The 16,656-nt window shown below is 34.5% G+C and overlaps 1 long non-coding RNA gene across 1 annotated transcript; it reads left to right on the top strand.

Annotated features, from left to right (window-relative positions):
• Nucleotides 1–7,942: 7,942 nt before the first annotated feature.
• On the top strand, nucleotides 7,943–11,333 carry LOC147759528 (uncharacterized). The gene is made up of 2 exons (XR_015331522.1): nucleotides 7,943–8,499; nucleotides 10,686–11,333. It is a non-coding gene; the product is annotated as an uncharacterized LOC147759528 (long non-coding RNA).
• The last annotated feature ends 5,323 nt before the right edge of the window (nucleotides 11,334–16,656 follow it).

Genomic DNA, 16,656 nt, shown 5'->3' on the forward strand with positions numbered 1-16,656 from the left:
TAAACTGTAAACGCTGCAATCCAAATATGACACTTAAGAATTAACGGCAAAATTAAATCGTAAAATGTACTCAAGTTATTACAGAATTGCCCACACGTATTGAAACGGGTCTTTTTAAAATTGTGAAAATACGGTTATGATGCATGGTAAGAATAAACTTCCTCTGGTTCCCGGTGTTTTGAAATACTAGTAGTGTGTCAGTGATAGACCCATAGTTTTATTGCTGGGATGGGGTAGAAATGTTTGTCTTTTCAGAAAATCAAACCAGGGGTTGGTTTAGTTTTTTTTTTTTTTTCGAAAGTTTTTCTTGTTTAAGAAGGAAAATTAACTTTTTACCTTCATTACAAGGCTGATATACTATACCCTCAAAGAGAAACTGTGAATAGTAGAAATTGTTTCCTTTTGCGTCTTTTGTCAATTAAAATATATATGTAGGACTGGCATTTATCACATCTTTTACAACTTGAAAATTTAAAAATCCGTATCAAACCTGTATCAAAAACTACAGTTGCCGCAAAGCTCTGTTTTAGGGGTAATAGGTATTACCTAGTAATTAAACGAACTTTGTGAATCCTCTAAAACACGGGATTTTCTGTTAGTTGCCAATTTACTTTTTCTTTTGTGAATTTTTTGTCTACTCAAATATGTCAAAAATAAAAATTCTAAAAAATTCAGAAAAATGAAACTTTGATTGGTTAAAGTAAAAGATTTACACAAAATTTGAAGGTCAGTGTTTTATTTAATATTGATATTGTACTTGGTACTTTCTCTTTATTTTGGTCGGGATCAAGGGGAGATTAAGAATAAAAGGCCTGATTAGGTGCCAGTCTTGCAGTGCTGTTGGGTTATTTTTGCTGAGTGTTTCTTGATCACTGAACACCGGAGACCGTTGAGTTTTTTAGCATTTTCTGAGTAAATGTGCTTAGTTATTTTAAGTAAACTAGTTTTCGCACAACCTTTTCCATTTTGTTTACATATTGTTGTTAAAAATGACTATGACTGGGATAAGGTTGTAAACTGACCATGTTTTCATGCTGGTCTCGATTCGCACGACGCATAAATTTAAGTGTTCACTCAAAATTGTGCCACCAAAAATATTATTTTAAGAGAAGAAAAAATGACGCACATTATCAGGTACATATTTATTTATCTATGAAAAAAAACTCTCGAATTTACAGAATTGAATAATGTTTGACTGGTGTTTGTTTTTTGTGATCATCAGCATGGCGACATAGAGTAAGTTGCGGTGTCATGAGTGTGTACCCGCGTGCGGGGGGAACGCTTACATGAGATCATATGCATTTTGAATTTCGATACTGTTGCCACCTTTGAATTATGGATAAAAATGTCCGTTGGTAAAATTTAGGATCAGTCACAAGACAAATACTCCAATGTCAACTTTGAACGATGGCTGTTAAATACATCACGTCGAATCTTCAACTTTCTCTTTTAACTCTGGGCAAAAAAAACAACAACAAATTTTATGTTCTTTTTTAAAACCAAAACGATTGATCTGGAGCGACACTTCAAACTGCATAGAATCTCCCACACATTTAGCTGTAGATAGTTGTATTTAAGATTGATTTACATCTCAAATTGTGCAGTCGTTATGAAAATTACTTTTTTTATGTAGAGCCAAAACTTTATGTTCGGATTTTGCCAACATCTGTATGGTGCAATTGCTTGTATATGTTATAATAAACATACATAAATGTTGTAAACTGTGCAAAATGTCACGGGCTCATTCCTGACTTTTCTGTTCTTCAGCTCGACTCGAACCTTTGGTTACCATCTTGTTAGTCTTTTTTTCTGCTCCTTGGTCTGTCGCCTTACCTATTGAGCCAAAGACTCAACTTGCTGTTTTCTCATTCTCATCATCCCTTGTAGTAGCTTAAGTTGTTTATTTGGGTTTATTTTTGCAAAAGGTAATTTGCTGGGACCTAGAAGCGCCAGGAATCGAACTGGCGACCTTCTGTCTCAGAGGCAAGCGCGTTACCTACTTCTCCAAGTGTTCCCACCCACCCTCCTCGGGTAGACTTTCTTGTTATAGTAACCGAAGAAAAATTTTGATAGCACCCCTTTGTAATTCCAAAGTGCCAGAACCAGGAATAGAACCCCAACCCCAGGCTACCACTGAGCCACGTAGCCATTCAGTAAAAACGCTAAGACATTTTGTATATTTAATAAGTATTTTTATTCAGAGAAATACAGATTGCTTTTATGTATTCAATTGTTTATAAAACATATTTCTGTAAAACATCATTGTCATTAGTCTATTTATTACTACATGTTTAAAAGAGTTCGAGTATCTGAAATATTATTATTGATATCTGTATTTAAACTCACTGAAAGGTGTAACAAATATAACATTCTTATCTATTCGACTTGACAAATAAACTATCTACCACACTAATGGCCTTATGTTTATTTGATCTTAATGACTCAAACAAAATATTTCAACACTTTCGTCGTGTTTGGCAAATAACATGTTAAAAGCCCTACGTAAAAATATATTCAGCGTTTACCCAGCTGTTGAGAGAATAATAAACATTAGATTGTTAAAGGAATGTGAAATTGAAAAAATTCCTACAAAAACTATTTAGAAAACAAACTACATGTACATGTTCACTTATGAAGACTGGGTTAAAATCCAAGGAACATAGCACGATATTTCTCATAATTCCTACATCAATAAATAATTTGAAAAATCTCGTAAGAAATGTTTTGCAACCTTCTGAACATAAAATGTTCTAAATACGAGAAAATATCCCTAATTTATGCATCATCTGGTCAATAGAAGGAAAGATGCTGGTTAAGGAGAATTGCCGAAAACAGTTAAATTTGGAAAATAAAACAATTTTCATTCACATAAATGGTCCCATCATCTTTACCCAGATTCTGTATTTGTTCAACAGATTAATGGCAAAAATATCAGTTATTTTTCATGATAAAACGTGTCATATGTAAGAACTACGTTCAGAGATAAGTAAAACACGAAAGTAGTTTCTTTTCCATCATATGAAGGGTATTTACATGTACAAAATCGGCTTTTCAAGAAGGGATATTTCTCAAATGGAAATTTTTCCCAAATGGAAATTTCTTAATTTTACATACTTCACTTGTGACACAAAATAATCGATCTTGATTATATGACTTCTCTTACTCAACAAGACAGCAAATTTCAAGAGACGATAATCCTTTTTTTCTCATCTGTACATTAAAAGAAAGACATGCAATGAGCGTCAGTCGATACATTCTAGATTTCAGTCAATTTTGAGAATGAGACTGAAGAATATACTCACGCCAACAAAAAGAGAAATTAAGAATTCGACACCGGACTAGTAGAATTTATCAACAATTTCGATAATTAGGTGATATTATAGAAAAATATTTTACTTTAAACCGACATAAAATTTGTATTTTTGCGTACTAAACTAGAAAGTCACCCCTGCTGTCTTGCTGAAGAATACCACAAATGATATTATTTTACATGTCACGTGTGACAAACTTGACACTACGATAGTATAGAACATATTTCAATAAAGAACATATTTCAGTAGTAAAGAACATATTTCAATAAAGCAAGTTTTTAACTGATGACCATGCATTCTGATATATCATTATGTTTTAAATATGTTACAATTTATTCGTAAAAGACCTCAAATTCGTGATGCTATATTGAAAAAAATAATAATAAAACACGTAAAAGACACCTTTGGACAAAGCCTTTTCAAATCCGTTGCAAACAGCATTTCGAGCATTTTTCGCCCCTTTTGTCTTGAAAGGTTGATATTATAATATGTCACGCAGAAATTAATACAACTTTAATTTAGCTCACACATTTTAATAAAATGAAATATTATATATTAATTTAAGAAATCTTGTCAATATTCGAAATTGAAGTATTACTGTACACTGCTATAACCCCTTAATACTTGAATTATGTTCTTTACTTCGGAAATGAACATTTGTTACTATACCTATATCAAATTTTATAATTCTACTACCAACCGCTCACTACCGGGTACATGTACGTGTAAATATCAACATGTCAATAGACAGACCCTCACAAGTCATTTCACAGCATTTTCCCCTCCTTGGCCATTTCTCGCGTAAACTTCCACTGCCACTACCATTTCTACCGACGAATTTCAAAATACTGAACATGAAGTGCAACTGCGTCTTCCTTTGTTTTATGAGACGTGATGGTACGTGGGGGAAATTTTGTGAAATGATCAAAACCACTCTTAAGCTTTTCAAAAATAATTCACAATTAATTTATCACCAAATACCTAACATTGATTTCTTAAACCTTTATATTAATTTGGCTGAAATTACGATATTCGTATACTCAATATCTTGGCTGCCTTCGATTCACATCCTGACCACTCAGCACTGAGGAAGTGACGTCTCCTTCCAGGCTGTCCATCCCATTACATTCATGGTAGGGGGAGGTGGCAGGTTTAAGTGGCCGCCTTTCCTTTTCAACTCTCACCAATATTTTACAGATGGAACTTCATTTGTGCTTTACATCATTAAAAATACATTGGAGGAATTTGTGTTCAGTATATTTAAAAAAATGCCAGACGAAAATTAACCTGAGATCCTTATCAACCCCAAATTGAAACGACATTATTGAAACGACACTGGCTATCGTCATATGACTCAATATGGTTCATTGATTTTAATATCTGAGCAGTTTTTGCTGTTTGACCAACTAGACCTTACGATAGCGCCATCTGGAGGTAAACAGAAATGCTGTAATGGGAAACTCGGTTCTTTCTTTGAGATTTATAATTTTATGAACATAAAATAAACAGCGAATAATTTATGAATATACGATGCTTTAATGTTTTTTTCTGTACAATAAAATATATTTTGATGCAACTTTCTCATCTTTGTTCATATTCTTTCATGAATGCATGTGTGTGTGTGTGTGTGTGTGTGTGTGTGTGCGCGCGCATTCTCTACTGTTAGCAAATACACCAATCGAATGGCGATTTGGTACCATGCGATTAATGAATCAAAAAAAATTCATCGCGTCTTTTAACCTAGGGAGACTCATATCATACCTATTTTAAAACAGTTGCACTGGCTCCCTGATAGAGCACGCATTTTATTCAAAATGTTAACTTTTAAGCATGCAGTTTTTTTAATTAACACTCAGATGATAACTAAAGCTGTCGAAGAGAGCCACGGCCCTCAGAAGTATAAATTTGAGCGGAAGAATACAAAGGAACACTTTATTTGCGTAGTTTAAAATATGTATATTATCACTAGCTGGTGAAACACACTACATGTAGTGCGGTCTATTTTATGACAGGTGAGGTGAAAATAACTTAGCTTAAACTTTGTTATTGGAGAAAAATGATGAACTTCTGAGAGCTGTTTAAAAAAGAGATTAAAACCAAGTTTTCAGCTCACCTTATCTACACCTGAATGAAATTGACAGTTAAATAAACACACGCCAATCATTACACTGATAAGTTAATATCATATATCACACGATTATTCGACTTACAACACTCAAATAACATTATATTTTATCTTATAAAAGAAATGAATTTTTAAGTGATTGTATTTTATTTCCCCGGGAAAGGATATTTTAGCATAGGGGGCTCGGTCCATACGTAAAAACAACTTTCATACGAGATATATTTTGACGTCTTGGCTGTCTCAACATGGTTGTGACGACAACCACAGAATTGATGGAAATGTGCTAGATGTGACAAGCCGTTGACCACTGTAAATACTCACGTACAGTGGGCCATAAAATCACCATTTATCTCACTAAAGAATATCGTTGAAAGGTTTTTAATGAACGTCTCTTGGCAGGGTTGATTCAGCAAGTCAAAGTCAACAGGGTATAATTTGCAAAACCTTGTTATTTCTAACTTACTTTCGAACTGGTCATTATAAGTTGACGCCACATTCTAAAAACATGTTTCCTACCACATTAAAAAAGGACATCTTTTTTTACAAAGTCAAAGAAATTACGTTTTAGCTTAATACCACAATCTAACGTTAAATAAACCCTCTCTCGAGCGCGCGTACGCATTTGCATGCAAAATCAACAAAGTCACAGACAGACTACACCTATTCCCTGTGCACCTACAGTAACTATGTCATTTTTCCTTGTATCCTCCAATGTCAAAATACAACTTGGTAGCTATTACACACACACACACACACACACACAGAGAGAGAGAGAGAGAGAGAGAGAGAGAGAGAGAAAGAGAGAGAGAGAGAGAAATCTATGAGTTGCAGAAGATACAGACATATCTAATTATGTCAATAACAATACCTTACGACATTATATGAAGGTGTACTGTAGATTGACACTTTAAATGAAATTGGTGTCGGTAACTCATTCAAAATACAGGACATACCAGTATTACTTAAACTTGCACAAAAGTTTGAAAGCATCACGGAAGGATTATTGGTGGGGGGGGGGGGGGGGGGGGGGGGGGGGGGGGGGGGGGGGGGGGGGGGGGGGGGGCAGGGCCATCCGGGCAAATTTACGTCTTAGAAGCACGCGAGCTTCAATGAAATAATGCTCGCCTGTCACGCGGGCAGTCCGTGTTTGATTCCTAACAGATGCAAAATCTGTTAAACCGACAACTATTTGGAAAAAACGATGTGCATTAATCCTCTATTAAGAAACGTATTCTTTGCACAAGGGAGTTTCCTGAGTAGAATACTTTATGGTACGGCAGCTATGGATATGTTTCTAAATGAATTCCTGGGTGGCAGGCTTTGTCAGTGATACGCTTTTATAACTGTTCTCTAATAACTATAGAAACTTTTGTTGTTTTTTCTAAAAACTGCTTGTAAAAAAGAAGAACCAGAAACAGACCTCTTTCGATATGTTTTACTTCGATTAAGTGTAGTATATAGGCTAGTTGTTCTCAAAAATTGCACATGGTTGGTGCCAAAATAAATCCTAGTTAGTATGTGGCCCACCCTAAATGCATGACTCAATTTTTGGATCCCACTCCAACCCTTTTTGTAGACAAAAAGAATGTAACCCACCCCTACTGTTTCCGCTACTGTTTCCGCCCCCCCCCCCCCCCCCCCGGGTACTTGTTATCATTCCCTCAATAAAAATATATAGCAATTGCTTTTTATAAGCATCTCAGTATTAGGAATCGATAATTCATAAAAAGGTAAATGGATACTGAATACATATATAAATAATCTAACAGTGTGTAGAGGGCACACGTTGTCTGCTCACTGGATAGGACATACATGTAGAACACATTGGAATAGAGGGAGGGGGGAGTACTCTCAGCACCTTCTGGCTGTTACTAAATTCATCCCAATAGAAGTATATATATATATATCAATGCACCTTGAAAGATCTACATTATAGTTGTTAAATACAATCCGAGCTTTCGGCCCCTGGACCTTCTTCGGGGATTAAAAATACTTCTATTTTTATCAAGATCTATACAGTGAATCAACATGAATTAAATTCATCCCAGGAACGAGTCGAGCTTTGGTTCGTAACAAGAAAAAAATTCCATTTGGTAGCTTCAATTAAATTTTTACTGATAAATATATTATCGAATGATTTAATATCAAAATAAAGATTAATAAAAATCGCCACCTTTGGAATCTCTGGTTTGAGCATCACTTCCTGTCAGCTTTATTACTAAAGACAATCTAATTTGCATATAAGAGAAAAATGCAGTTTTTTGTTTGTTTTGGGTTCATTACACATTTTTTTCATAATTTTCAAATATAAATGTTCCTTTTTCACTGATACACATATGAATATTTTATCAGTACGCGCAATTTATTAGTTAAACAATCATAAATAACCATCATATCCCAAGTGTATATGACGTAATCTCTCCCAGGTCATAAAAGTGGTAAAATAGCGATGATTGCCGCCCAGCTGGTGAAGTAGGTCAATTGCCTGTATAAAACTGCCATACGATTATCGATTTTTTCTAGTGTGGAACATTTTAGGGGGAAGACGGTGAGAGAATGTTATCAAGTTACCAAAAAATATTTGACATGAGTTAAGTTACTGAAAGCAAAGTATATTGTAATATTTTACAAAGTTAAAAAAGAGTCCCAATTATTTAATTTCACAGTGAATAATTTTGCAGATATCGTGAGACATTTTTATTTCATCTGCCTCTCCCTAAAATGGCGCTGACCGCGTTAACTCTTCAACTCCCGGGAAACGCAGAGAATCCAGCGCGTTGTGACAGCATGAGAACCGATATGTAAACATAGGAGCTGGGGTAGATTAAGAGAGAGTTAACCCCCCATCTCACACACACCCATTTTCCAATCAGCAGGGAGAGTATGTGGTGGACTAACATTGTAAACTCTCCCTCAGCTCCAGGGCGTATATAAAGATGAAAAGCTATGTGCTTGCAACACTATTTCTACCCGGCAACCGCGGGCACTTCTTGAGAACAATAAGTGGGTTACTCGTAGTGGACAGTGGTCAACAAGCTGGAAGATAGCACTAGGGACACTTAGGTAAACTGACCATTGGTGATGGGGTCATCAGTTCACCACAATACAGAGGTCACTGTTAGTGGGTTGTATTTGCATTTTCATAGATTTTGTATCAATAGTTTGTGTATGATATCATAATCAGTAATTTAATACCCGTGTATATAAAGCCCAGTGAGAACAGAGGGATGAGTTACAGGGGCGGATCCAGGATTATTTAAAGGGGTAGGGTCCGTTTTTTAGGAATGACAGGCAACAGATGCAAAGCCGACCCTCGCCCCCCCCCCTCCTCCACCCTCATTGGCGTGGGGTTGGGACCCCACTGAAGGGTCCTGAAATTTTTTTGTATTTTAGAGGGCCAACGGTGCCCAGGCCCGTAGCCATGGGGGGTTCGGGGGGTTCGAAAGAACCGCCCCTTTTGCTGGAAAAGGTCCACTCTGAGTAAAATTTGATCTAGGTACATGAAGTTTTTATGGAAAAAGGTCCCCTTTTTCAGAAAACGAACCCCCCTTTTGAAATTGCTGGCTACGGGCCTGGTGCCATTTAGTATTGTTTGGAAATATGATTCAGCAAGTCAAAATTTTAATTTCAGAAAGGGACCATTGGTGTGATTTTTTCCAGAAATCAAAGGGAGTGAGGACCCCACTGACACCCCCCCTAAATTCACCACTGATTTTGATTTAAGGAAGCCCCTAAGAAGAAGGAACCATTAAAAAAGTTCAAATGTGTTAAGGCAATTGCGACATTGTAAATTTTGAGAAAAAATACGGTATTTGGCAAATAATTCTGCAAAGAAGATACCACTTTGCTGAACGCTGTTTGCAGGTGGCATGACAGGGGCAGTTCCAGGATTTGAAAAGGGGGGGGGGTCAGTTTTTCTTACGAATAACAGGCCTTGGATTTGAAGCCTACCCTTGGCCCCCTTGTGTTAGGGTTCAGGACCCGCTGAAGGGCCCAAAAATATTTTGGTGTTTTGGAGGGCAAAATCGGGTCCATTTGGATTGGTTAAGGACTATAAAGCAGCTAGGGAATACAATTTATGTTGATTTTGAGAGGGGAGAATTAGTGTTGTTTTTTTTCTTTTCTTTTTTTTTTCTTTTTGGTTTTTGTAGAAACCGAAGGACCCCCCCCCCCCCCAATCCCCCTCAAAATCTACCTCTGGGTTAGCCTTTTTTAACCACTAAACTTCCCATGTTTTGACATTTGATTTGTTCACATATACATGTATTTATTATTATTATTGTTATGCTAGAATTTTATTGATTGATTATAGCTCAGCATTCCTTATAAGTAACTGATACAGAATGTTGGCAGAGTTAGGTGGACTGTTGTGTTGTGTTGATTGATAACTTCTTAAAATATTGAAATGACACTCTTTGAACTGGGAGAGAAGAGGGATTGTAAAAATTCACCAGGTGTGATTAACAACAATTTCTAACATTTTTCAGTCTATAGTAGAGTGTAGACAAGTGGAACAAAATACAAATAATGGTTGTTTGCAAATTTATTACTTGTGACATGCAATTGAAATATTTAGTGATTAAGTTTAAGAACCAATTTTTGTCCAGTGACAGAGTTTAAAATGTACATAATTACCATGTTTTTTTGTTGTTTTTTTTTTGTTTTTTTTTTTTTTTTTTTTTTTTTGCTGTGTTGTCTGTCCTAGAATCATTATGCAAAAAGTTATTAATACAGTTTGATGACATTTGTAGAAATTGAGGGGACCAAGAAACAAGTTAACAAAAAAAAAAAAAAGGATTTTGGTTGTGATCCATTTCTTAATAAGTAGTTCATTAATAAAATAAATCTGTTTATCAGCTCATTTAGCAAAAAGGGACTTAGGGATTTTGTGTGTGAGAAACAGAGAAAGAAAAACAGAGCCAGGGAGAGAGAGAAAAACAGACAGAGAGAGAGAGAGAGAGAAACAGAGAGAGACTCAGAGTGAAAGAGAAAAAGAGAAAGAGAGAGAGTGTGTGTGTGTGTTTGTGAAACGAAACGATTTCATTTTATCCACTAATTTGTATGGAAAAGACTGCTGGTACTCTTGGAATAATTGTCTTAGAAAGTGAAAAGGTTTGTGAATTTTGTCTTTAACGAAGTGTCATGAAACCTAGGAAATATTACTGATGTGAACATTTCCCTTTTTTAAGAAGACCAAAATCAGCTGGGATTTTAAAATTGTTTTTATTAATTTGTTTTATACTTTTCAGTTAGAACTCATTTACCTCTAAGGATCCGAAGTAATTTGAATATTTCAAGCTGCCCAAATGTCTGAAGGCATTATGACCCGTTTTAAATAAAGCAAGACAACTACAGGCCATCCTTGCAGCTCCTTATGAATACCACCATAATTACTGAAGACAGTGATTTCTTTCTGTATTTTTAAGTATCATATATAAACTGACGATTGTTTCTCAGGAAAACTAGCCGTGTCCAGACAAGGAAACATTTGCTTGGTACTGCGCACCTTCTGTGACATTCCATTCCTTGATATTACAATTTTGGATTAAGAAACTTGCATAATCAAAGAATTGGCATATCTATTTCATTTAAACGTGAAAATGCTGAAATGTAGAAGCAAAAATATAATACTCAGTAATTGAGCTGTTTTTGGGTAAGTGCATATACCACTGTTCATGTATGTATCTATAGTTAAATGTTTCAATGTAAAAGAAATAAAATAAGAAATGTGATTAAACATTTTGAGATAATTTAGCTAGCACTGGGATCAGGGAGTCATAAATTCTGGTGCATTGTAATAAAGTAATTGATGTAGTACTTCATTTATTGTGCATTGGAATAAAGTAATTGATGCAGTACTTTGTTTATTGCATTGGAATAAAGTAATTGATGTAGTATTTTTATGTACAGACACAGATGTGTCTGTACATATTGCCATCACCTGCGTCTGTCGTCGCCGATGCCGATGCCGATGGCGATGCCGATGCCGTCGCCGGCGCCGTGCACTTTCCTTGTAAACACGATAAGTGGAAGGCAGTTTCACTTTTTGACTTTATATTTACAGAGCTGATGAATATTCATAAAACGCAGGTCAAGTTCGAAAATCAGCATGATCGGGCCATTATTGTAGAAGTTATGCTGTTTTTTCACTTTTCAGCATATATGCAACCTTGTAAACACATTTTAAGGAAAACCGTTAGGCCTGTTGTCATGAAACTCACAGGAGTAATCAATCTTACTAAAACGCAGGTCAAGTTCGAAAATCAGCATGATCGGGCCACTATTTTAGTAGTTATGCGGTTTTTTCATTGTTCAGCATATATGCAACACTGTAAACACAATATAAGAAAAACAGAAAGCCCAATTGTAAATAAACTCACAGGAATGGTCAGTCTTACTAAAATGCAGGTTGAGTTTGAAAATCAGCATAATCGGGGCATTATTTTAGAAGTTATGCTGTTTTTTCACATTTCCTCAGATTTAATTCTTAGGCATGTTAATAGCCTTATTATTTAAGTAATAAGATACGTAAAGGTGTTTGTTTGACATTTCCTGCATCTTTACAACATTGTTAGTTGATTATGTAAAAATGATGTTAAACCTGTTATCATGTATTGTGTAATCAAGTGTCAAAAACGGAAATAAACTCATATCATTGCAGTTTGTCAGATTCAATCATCCACTATGTTCAGAATCTCAGAATGGAGGAAATTGGACATTTAACACTGTTCTATTGATATTTTTCTCATCTCATCAATTTTCTTAGTTGGTCATAAAAAAATGGCAGTAAAATGTTTATTTTGTTTTATGTTAAAAAAGTGTTAAAAATGGAAATAAACCCATTTCAGAACAGTGCTGTCTTGTTTACATTTTGGCATTTTCAAGATGTGACTTTGAAGTTCCATGGGCCTGAAGACCTTTGCTAGTCACATTTTCTGAATATCTGTGATACTAATATTTTATAATTAAAAATTAATGGTCATTATGCTGTTAAACATTATGTAATATTGCATCAAAATTTGAAGAAACCCCTATTTTGGGCACTGCTCCCATGATGACCATTTAAGGAAAATCATGTCACTTACTGTTCTCAAACTGACAAGAAAGAAACATGGGACTAAAATACAGCTTCAGTAGGCAATGCAGTCTGTTTGATAACTTTTTCTGGCAGTTAAACAGTTTTTTGTGAAAATTTAATTTTTCACATGTTGGCATTTTTAAGGTGTGACTTTGAAGTTCCATGATCGTGAAGACCTTTGCTTGTCATGTTTTCTGAATGTCCATGTTACTAATATTTTATTAATAACATTTGATGGTCATTATGCTGTTAAACATTATGTAATGTTGCATCAAAATTTGAAAAAAAAAACTATTTTGGGCACTGCTCCTATGATGACTATTTAAGGGAAATCATGTTACTTACTGTTCTCAAACTTACAGGAAAGAAACATGGGTCTAACATACAGCTTCAGTAGGCAATGCAGTCTGTTTGGTAAATTTTTCTGGCAATTTAACAGTTTTTTTGTGAAAATTTAATTTTTCACTTCTTGGCATTTTCAAGGTGCGACTTAGAACCTCCACGGGCTTGAAGACCCATGCTAGTCACATTTTCTGAAAATCCATGACACATGTATTTTATTATTAAAAATTGATGTATTATGCTGTTAAGCATTATGTAATGTTGCATCAAAATAGAAGAAAACACAATTTTGGGTGCTTCTGCCATGATGACCATTATGGGAAAACCGTGTTACTTATGATTGTCAAACTTTCAAAAAAGAAACACAGGACTAAAATGCAGCCCGAGTTGGAAAAGCAGTCTAATTGGCTTCTTTTTCTGGAAGTTATACATTTTAGTGAAATATTCATTATCTTTTTGGCATATTCATTGTGGGACTCGGAGCTCCCATGGACATGAAGCCAGATGGTAATCAAATTTTCTACATGTTCATGCTATTTATAGTCAATAATCAAAAATTGGTGATAATTATTCTATAATTTATTATGTAATGTTACATCAAAATTGACAATAATCTTTTTGCACTGCTACTGCAAACATTATGAAAAGAAAACTGTGTTATTTATTATTATATTTAACTTATGAGTATGATTTTTAGGATTGGCATGCAGTTCAAATTAGAAAGCCAGGTCAATTGGGTTATCATTTATTATTGAATTTTATGCAGTTTTGTGTGAAATTTCATTTTTCTCATTCTGGCACTTTCTAAGTATAAACTTGAACTCTGATGGGCCTGAAGCCTTATGCTTTTACTTTCGTTGGTGTTACCTGTTGTGCAAAATTAAAATTTGATGTTGACTGTGCAGTTAAACACAATGTATTATTGCATCAGAATTGGTAGTCTCCTATTTTGTGCATTATGGTTTTGTGCTTTTCTTAAGTTGTGACTTATGGGCCTGAAAGACCTTTGAGAGGGTCAGTCTGTAAATTTCCCTTGGGTATCACTTAGCTAATTTCAGAGTTATAAAGTTATTTGCTTTAATAGGCCATGAAATGAGATTACATAAAGCACACTTGTCGATATTTCCCTGTAAACTCCCATAGATTAAGCTCTCTGCTAGATTAATAATAAGGAAGCAATGATAATTATGCAGGTGAATTTTGTTTAATATTGCAAATAAGTTTTTAATATATATATATATATATATATATATATATATATATATATATATATATATCAAACTCCAAGATTAAAAGTTTGAATAGCAGCTTCATTGGAATTATATTTACCTCTGCCAAGGAGGTTATATTTTCACCCCTGTTTGTCATCAACATAACTCAAAAAGTTATGGACCGATTTTGCTGAAATTTTCAGGAACTGTCAGAAGTGGGCCAAAGAGGACAATAATCAATAATAATCAACAATTGCTACCTTGGCAGAGGTCTGCACTCTCGGAGCGCTTTTCTAGTTTTGTTATGTTTTCCTTTATAATTTTTTCTCAAACACTTGCATTTGTGACTTTTAACTCTCATCCGCCTGAGGCTCTGACATTTCTGTATTTCCACATAAGCAGTTGTATTGTTTTTTATGTATTTAAACATTATGTTACTAATGTAATATTATTTTATGCACTGTCATCATTTTTCAAATATTGAGACTTTCATCATGTGAATTTAAACTCATGGTCCTGAAACTGTAATCTTATTGAAAGGGTAGATTGAGACCATCTTCTGGGTCTTCCGGAAGACAGTCAGGTTATTAAGTTTATATTGCCTGGTATCTATTTTTTCTTCTGTTGGAAGACCATCAAAATGGAGGATGGATCAAAATAGATACTTTGGAATACTGTCAGAAAATATCTCTGGGTCCGCTCATGTTATTGACCATTTTACCTGTTGTGCATGATTAAAATTCAGTGTTGACTGACAGTGCTATTATAAGCATTATTTATTATTGCATCAAAATTGACAAAATTACCTATTTTGCATCTTTATTTTCTGTTTTTTGTCTGTACATTTGACAGCTTTGCTGCCTTGCATTTATTGTGCATTATACATTTTAATGCTAAATTAAACTTTTTAATTTAGAAAAGAAGGAAAAACAAAACTCATTTGATAACAGAAAATTAAGTTTTTATTGTAAAACTAAGAGAATGATATATTGAAGTTTTTAAATTGACTGCCACAGAGGTAAAAATACTCTAGTAGTTCTGCACTGTCCTCCCTGAAAAATAAGAAGTTAAAAACATTAAAATATAATTCAGGTAAAATTTATTAGTTATTAAAAGGCAGCAATCCAACAACCACCAGCTCTTGGTGTATTATTCATACACGTCTGAGAAACATTTAAAAGTGAAGGGAACATTTGAATGTGACGTAAAGGCAAGCAAAGGAAGAGACCAATAGTAGTGAAAGGACATGGGATTTGATATGAGTTGATTAGTTTTGAGAATTTTCAGTGTGGTTTAAGGAATAAAAGTTGGAGTTCATATGCTATTCTGCAAATTTTTGAAAAGACATTTTAAAGACTGAACTGTCAATTAACATGTTTTGAAAGGACCATTTCTCTCCAAGAAAGGAAGGGATGTTGTGTTTTGAATTGACATTTGAATGAACTGTTGTTAACTTGGCAGAGTTACTTGTTCCATTGTTGATTCCTTCAATAATTATAAGCTTGTCAAGGAGCCGGATGTATCATTTCTTAGTGTTATGGATTTGAAAAAAGCGCAAGCATTGTAAACTTGTTCAATTCATTGAGTGATTTGATTCGTGATGTGATTTAATTCAAAAGCATTGATACTGGAGTTTGTTTTTGTGCACATGTAATTCTCTTTTAATTGTACATCTATATCTGTGCTGGAGTATACATTTTTTTTTTTTCAGAATTTACATGTATGTACAGTACTGTAGCCAGCATGCAAGTTGAATTGAAACAGTTACTGCATGGTTATTTATAATTTTGCTATAACTCTCCATTATCTAAAAAACAATGTTTTTTCATTCATTATTCAAGATTTTTTCATTACAAAACTATATTCATTAGTGATAATTATTATTAATGATATGTTTGAATAAGTTTAAAAATGACAATTTATAATATTATTTAGGTTGAGGTGTGCAAAAATATTTCCCCCTCAAACCCCTCCCCCCCTCCCCATGTACATGCATAATTAATTACAATTTTTGCAATTTGTGTTAATTCAGATTCCATGAGCAGCTTTGTGTTGAAAAAAATGTTGTTATAACTGTTTTCTTTACATGTATGTAAGTGCCATTTCCTCCTGTTAAGGGTCTGTATATTTGCTTTTTTGCAGTGTAGTTTGTTTTTTTTTCAAACATACATTGTTTTGTACAAAAAGACAAGGAGTGGCCCTTAATTTGTTACATGTTAGTTGCCAGCGAGGTTATATAATGTGTAATAATTTTGTTTAGGGTTTTAGCACAGAATAAATACTTGAATCTTGAATCTTGTTTTTCTTTTTTTATAGTAATCTTATTGAATAATTAAAAATAATTAAAAAAAGAAAAAAAAAACAATCTGGACCATATGTGGTCCATATCCGGCCCTAATCTGGCCCACTTCTGGTCCACGTCCGGCATGCCATACATTTGCCAGATATTGCCAGATCTGGGCCAGATCTGGCCACATGAGCAAATGTGAAATAATAAAAAAAACAATCTGGGCCATATGTGGTCCATGTCTGGCCCTAATCTGGCCCATTTGAATATGATCTGGCCCACATCTGGTCCACATCTGGCAT

Source organism: Lingula anatina, chromosome 10, assembly GCF_051362555.1.
Source record: "Lingula anatina isolate TDL-2025a chromosome 10, LinAna3.0, whole genome shotgun sequence".
Classification (NCBI taxonomy): Eukaryota; Metazoa; Brachiopoda; class Lingulata; order Lingulida; family Lingulidae; genus Lingula; species Lingula anatina.